Raw genomic sequence first — 6,370 nt, forward strand, 5'->3', positions numbered from 1 at the left:
CTAAGTGCCACACAAGCAACGAAACCATTGATCTTTTATCAAAATAACACCTCTTATTGGTAAACCCTGTTTTTTAGAGGTTAGGTTTTCAAGACGAAATAAAACGTATATAATTTAATGTTATGGCCAAGAATTTAGCTTTATTATAAAGATAAGAGTTTGCCATTATGTTTTAAAAATGATTTCGGGCAAGTGGCCGCCGCGGCTGGCTCGAATAAATTCCAGCCGAGAGGCTCAATTTTCGACCACTTTTTGCAGCAATTGGGGCCGTATGTCAGCAATAACGCGCCGAATATTCTCTTCCAAGACGTCAATCGTCTCGGGCTTATCTGCGTAGACAAGCGATTTCACATAGCCCCACAAGAAATAGTCCAGCGGTGTTATATCGCACGATCTTGGAGGCCACACCACAGGTCCACGGCGCGAGATAATGCGCTCACCAAAAGTTTCCTTCAATAAATCGATTGTTGCGTTGGCTGTATGGCATGTAGCGCCGCACAGTGGTTTCTGGGCGGAAAAAATTCCAAATGATGAAAATTAACAAAAATATTTAAAAAAATTTTTTCTGAATAGCTAATTTAATGAGGTTTCTGAAAAAAAGAAATTCATTTATTTATATGATATGTGCTGCGCAGGAAAAATCGCCAAAGTTGTACTATTGCTGGCAGCAGGTTTTTCTGAATATTTTTCATAAAAGGTTGATTAATAAGTTCCTTAGCTGGATGAACAATATTTAAAATCTTTTATGATTTTTATATTAGGTATGGATAGTACCTTAGATACCTCCAGTTATCATGGTCTTAGTAGAACATAAATCAGTTAATCGAAAGAAAATATGTAAAAGAGTATGCGATTAGGAGGTCTATAAAAAAAGCTCCACTCTTTTCCAAGCTGAGTACTATATTTTAGTATTAAGTACATTCTGCGCAATCAGATTGATGTAAAATCAGCTGCCACCAGCTGCCACCTTGGCCGTTTGAGGTCTTTAAATGTTCGTATTAGCTCAAAATCTTGATGAAATCAATTGTGTTATGTACTGTGTAAAAGCACTTGTTGATGAAATACAAATACTGGTCGAAGTAGCATTTGGAATAATAAAAAAATGTTTTTGAGAATAAAGTCAAGGAGTTGAAATAAATGTCATTAAAAAGTGTAGCCATCGGCGAATCGCAGCGTTATCTTGGAGAGTTCGACAAATATAATTTAGCTGCCTTTATTCGAAATTAGCAAGAAAACATTCTTCTAATTGCATTTTGCTTAATTTCATATTTCATTTAAATAATTTGTTTTACAAGTATATTGTGTACTGGTTAATGAATAAATATTTTCTATCTTATCAAAGTTTCAACCCTGACATTAATTTTTAGCTTTTTAGACAACATTTTGTAATGGGTTCAGTCTCTGATTAATGCAGTTGGATTTACTTTGATGCCATCTTTTTTTGTGTAAGTTCATTGACATACTGCACTTACTAGGAAAATACTCGCTCCTTCTTACAAACCAAACATTCCGTAGATTCTATACGAGTATACTTATTTAAATAATTAGAATTTATTGAATTACTTTATTGAAATGGAAAATTTTTCGATTTCCTATAAAATTTTGTATAAAAAGATCATTGATAATAATCGCGATTTTGATAAATTACAGTTATTCTTTAAAAATACTTACCCTAACGTCAGCGATTCTCAAATTCAAAAAGTTTTATTTCAAATAAAACAGCGATTTTTACCACACTTCAATAAAAAATGGAATACTTGTAGCAGGACAAAAGCCAAATTTGAAGCTAAGTATAGTAGTTGGCTTGAAGGAGTTTTTCACTTCAATTTAGATGTAGAGTGTGCTTCTGTTTCAAAAAAAATTACAAAAAGAGTCGGTAGACCTCAAAAAAAGTTTGAGAATTGCTGTACGCGTGCTAAACGATATAAAATAAGTCAAGTTCGTTCATTATATTCCGATGAGCAAATTAAAAGTGCTGCTAAATCACGCACAAAGGCTCCAAAAATGCACCATATCGACGCTGACAAAGCACTTGCTATATTTATACAAACGGAAATGTCGAAATACCAATACCAAGTTTTGAGACAAGGTTTAAAAAAAGAGGGCCACGACATTCTTCCTCCTTATAGTAAGATTTTGGATGCGAAGAAAAGGTGTTATCCTGAAAGCATGACAATTACAGATACTTCAGCGTCTATTGATTTACAAAAACTTATAGACCACACAGCAAAGCGGCTGCTTCATTCGATGACTGAGGATGAAATCGCTGAAATTGACGATGAATCATTAATAATGTATTCTAAATGGGGTTGTGATGGTGCGTCTGGACAATGCGAATACAGCCAAAAACTTGGTGATAAAGAGTTATGTGATTCTAATCTATTTATGACATCAATAGTGCCATTAAATTTGTCCTGTCGAATAAACAACAACGTAGTATGGAAAAACGAACGTCCTTCTTCTACGAGATATTGTCGATGTATCCAATTTCAATTCGCAAAGGAAACCCCTGAAAAGATTCGAGCTGAAAAAAATAGAGTAGATGCGGAAATCGCACAAATACAAGATTCAGTTGTTGATATACGAAATCGAGTTTTTAAAGTTCGGCATGAGTTTTTCTTTACAATGTTGGATGGCAAAACGGCTCAAGCTGTAACCGAAACTCCTGCATCGTCTTCTTGCTTCATATGTCTCGCAACCACATCTCAAATGAATTGCTTAGAAAAAATTAAAGCTCGGCCTATAAATCCTGAAGCTATCAAATTTGGTATGTCTCCTTTACACGCGCGTATCAAATTTATGGAATACATTTTACATATAGCATATAACTTACCAATAATGTGCTGGAAAACGAATGCCGAAACGCGTCCAATAAAAGAAAAGCGAAAAGCACAAATTCAGATTGAATTTGCGGAGAAAACTGGACTTAGATTAGATATGGTAAAGCAAGGTAAGGGAACTACCAATGATGGCAACACATCCAGGAGATTTTTTGCCAATCCTGCGTTAGCTTCTGAAATAACAGGTGTTAAAGAAGAAATAATTAATAGATGTGCTGTGATTTTAGAAGCAATAACCTGCACAGAACCGGTGGATAGTTGTAAATTTGATAATTATGCATATGATACTGCAAAAATGTTAGTCGCCAACTATGGATGGTATAACATGCCATCATCAGTACATAAAGTATTATTGCATGGTGAGCAAATAATTGAAAACTGTACATTTTCTGTTGGCGCGCTTTCTGAAGAAGCTTAAGAATGTAGAAACAAGGATTATAAACGCTATCGGAATCTGCATACAAGAAAGTGTGATAGGGTTTCAACAAATGAAGATGTTATGCACATGATGCTGCTATCATCTGACCCTTTTATCAACAAATTAAGACCGACTCCAAAAAAGAAATTTCTTATTTTAAGTGATGAGGCAAAAAACTTGTTACGCGATATTAACAATAACGAATAAAGTAATAATGTTCGTTTTTTTCTTAAGGAATAATAATAACTTTTCATAATGATTTTTTATTATCTTTATAAAAAAATCTTTTTAAAATAGAACACAAAAACAAAAAAATATTAGTAGTGCTAATTAACGCCATATTTACTAAAACCATTTGAAATTAAACTTAATTTTTGAAATTATGATTTTCTTTAAACTTTTCTACTGCGACTAGATTTAGTACATAAGTTAAAACATAAAAAACAATAATGCAATTGAGTTTTATTTATTTTTAGCAATTAAACGACCTTTGGGTCACTTCAACCCTGACAAATAAGCAGTTAGAAGGGTTAACAATTTATTTTTACGAGTTTGAAATCCGTTTTTATTCTTATTCATAATAGAAAAAGGACAAGTTTTTGTAAAATATTATTTTCAATTCCGTAGTTTTTCAAAACTGTTTAGAATTTCCAAAATTTTTTCTAGTTTTAGCTTAGACATTTTATGAATTTTCAGTGTACCAATTTTCAGCTCATTCGGACTATCCGTTTGCAAGATATTGAATTGCTTCCGCTTTTCGTCGATTTAGAACCACTGTGCGCCGTCTTGTTGGAACCAAAGGTCGTCCACATCAACATCGTCCAACTCAGGCACGAAAAAGTCATTAATCATGGCTCTATAGCGCTCACCATTGACTGTAACATTATGGCCGGCTTCATTTTTAAAGAAATATGGACCAATGATTTCCTCTGCCCATAGAGTACACCAAACAGTGACTTTTTGAGGATGTAACGGCGTCTCAGCAATGGCTTGTGGATTATGTTCACTACAAATGCGACAATTTTGCTTATTGACATACCCATTCAACCAAAAGTGAGCTTCATCGCTGAACAAAAACCATTATTTTCGAACCGCGCGAACCGAACCATTATTTTCGTAATAAATTTGCACGATTTGCAAACGTTGTTCAGGTGTAAGTCTATTCATTATGAAATGGCAAACCAAACTGAGCATAAATCAAGTGACAGCTGTCAAAAAGACCATCTACGAAAAAAGTAGTGCCAACTTGAAAACCTAACCTCTAAAAAACACACCCTTTAGAACAATAGAATTACATCACTTCCACAAATTACTTATATATAAATATATACGAAATATGTTAAAAAATAAGGTGAATTTTAATTTTTCATTTCTCAAAAAATATTTATTTATTCATCAATTTCTATTTGATCTCCCTCAAAGTAGTCCTCCTCAGGTATAATATACTTTTGCCAGTGTTTTTTCCAATTCTCGAAGCAGTTCTGATATGCACTTTTTGGTATGTCCTTGAGCTCTCTCAGCAACTCGGTTTTTATCTCCTCAATCTTCGCAAAACGCCGTCCGTTCATGGGTCTCTTCAATCTTAGGAACAGAAAAAAGTCGCAGGGGCTAAATCTGGTGAATACGGTGGTTGAGGCATGATAACGGTATTGTTTTTGGCCAAATAGTCTCTCACAAGCAAAGATGAGTGAGCAGATGCATTATCACGATGCAAAAGCCACATATTTTTTTTTAATTCTGGGCGTTTTTTTCGTATTACTTCACGAAAACGGGGCATAACTTCAAGGTAATACTCCTTATTTACCGTATAACCTTGTGGTAAGAACTCCTGATGCACTAAGTCATGGTAATCGAGTACAACCTTGACATTTAATCGAACTTGGCGAGCTTTTTTGGTTCTAGCTCTTCTGGACTCTTCCATTGGGACGATTGGGCTTTGGTTTCGATGTCATAACTATTCTCGTATACCCATGATTCGTCACCAGTTATGACCTTTTTAAGTGAATCTGGATCATCGTTGACGTCAACAAAATTCTGCAATTTTGGAACGAACTTCCCTGAAACACACGCTTCATGCTCAAAATTTCCGAAAAGATTGAATGGCATGCCAACTAATATGCCGACATCTTCAGCAACTTCTCTAATTGTGATTCGACGATTCCCCATAACAGTTTTTTTTTCACTTTCTCAACATTTTCATCGGTTGCTGATGTGCTGGAGCGTCCAGAGCTAGCGTCGTCATTCACATCTTCTCTGAGATGATTGCACCTCATCCTCCATACAGCTGGCGCAAGCAGTACGCGAGACAATTCCAAGGCCCACAGCATGCATATCTCGCGGATAGTGCCCTGTGAGAACACCCATGAAATTCGAAAGCTGAGATTTTTTCAACGTTGCAAGATCCCTCGAACTCCTCCGATCCCCACGTGGACAGAGGGATTTCCCGACCTTAGTTCGTGTACTTACCCAGCGTTCGCTAAGTTGGCGTGAACCCCATCTTTCCAGGAGCAGATCACAGGTAGTAAAAGGTATCCCAATCCTTTACCTTCGCAGGGAAACCCCCTCTCAAGGGACATGTGGGACAACTGGGTGACCAGGAACCCAGATAAGCTTTATGTCAAAGAACTCGAATGCAATCGGAAGTGTAACCAGACATTCCCTGGTCAGTTTCGAATGCTCCATCATTGAGCCGAGTACCTTAATTGCCACTTAGCTAACGGTAAGTATTTACTTTTTTGACAGTTAGTACGAGTAGCCAATTAGCAGCTTGTTTGATTGCTGCTACCTCTGCTTGGAACACATTGTGTCTCCAAGTGTAGCCCCCCGTACACTCCTCCCTCGATGGAATGTGAGTGTATAATATTCCACTTGGACTAAGCGAAGGGTGATGATCCGCCGATAGGATGATAATCTCAAAGTTTCTAAGGACATTTTAGTGCCCATAAGTGAGGTTGAGCCAATAACCCGAACCTGATTACGGTATAGGCAACGGTTTGCCTGCCAATTTTCTAGAAATTACAAGGGCTTTTTCTGCGAAACATCCTGAAGAACATTCCGATCAGTGACCTGAAACGCTCTTTTGAAAAGCTTTTAGATCGCGAAAAACAGTGTA

The sequence above is a fragment of the Anastrepha obliqua genome, chromosome 4 (genome assembly GCF_027943255.1).
Source record: "Anastrepha obliqua isolate idAnaObli1 chromosome 4, idAnaObli1_1.0, whole genome shotgun sequence".
Lineage (NCBI taxonomy): Eukaryota > Metazoa > Arthropoda > Insecta > Diptera > Tephritidae > Anastrepha > Anastrepha obliqua.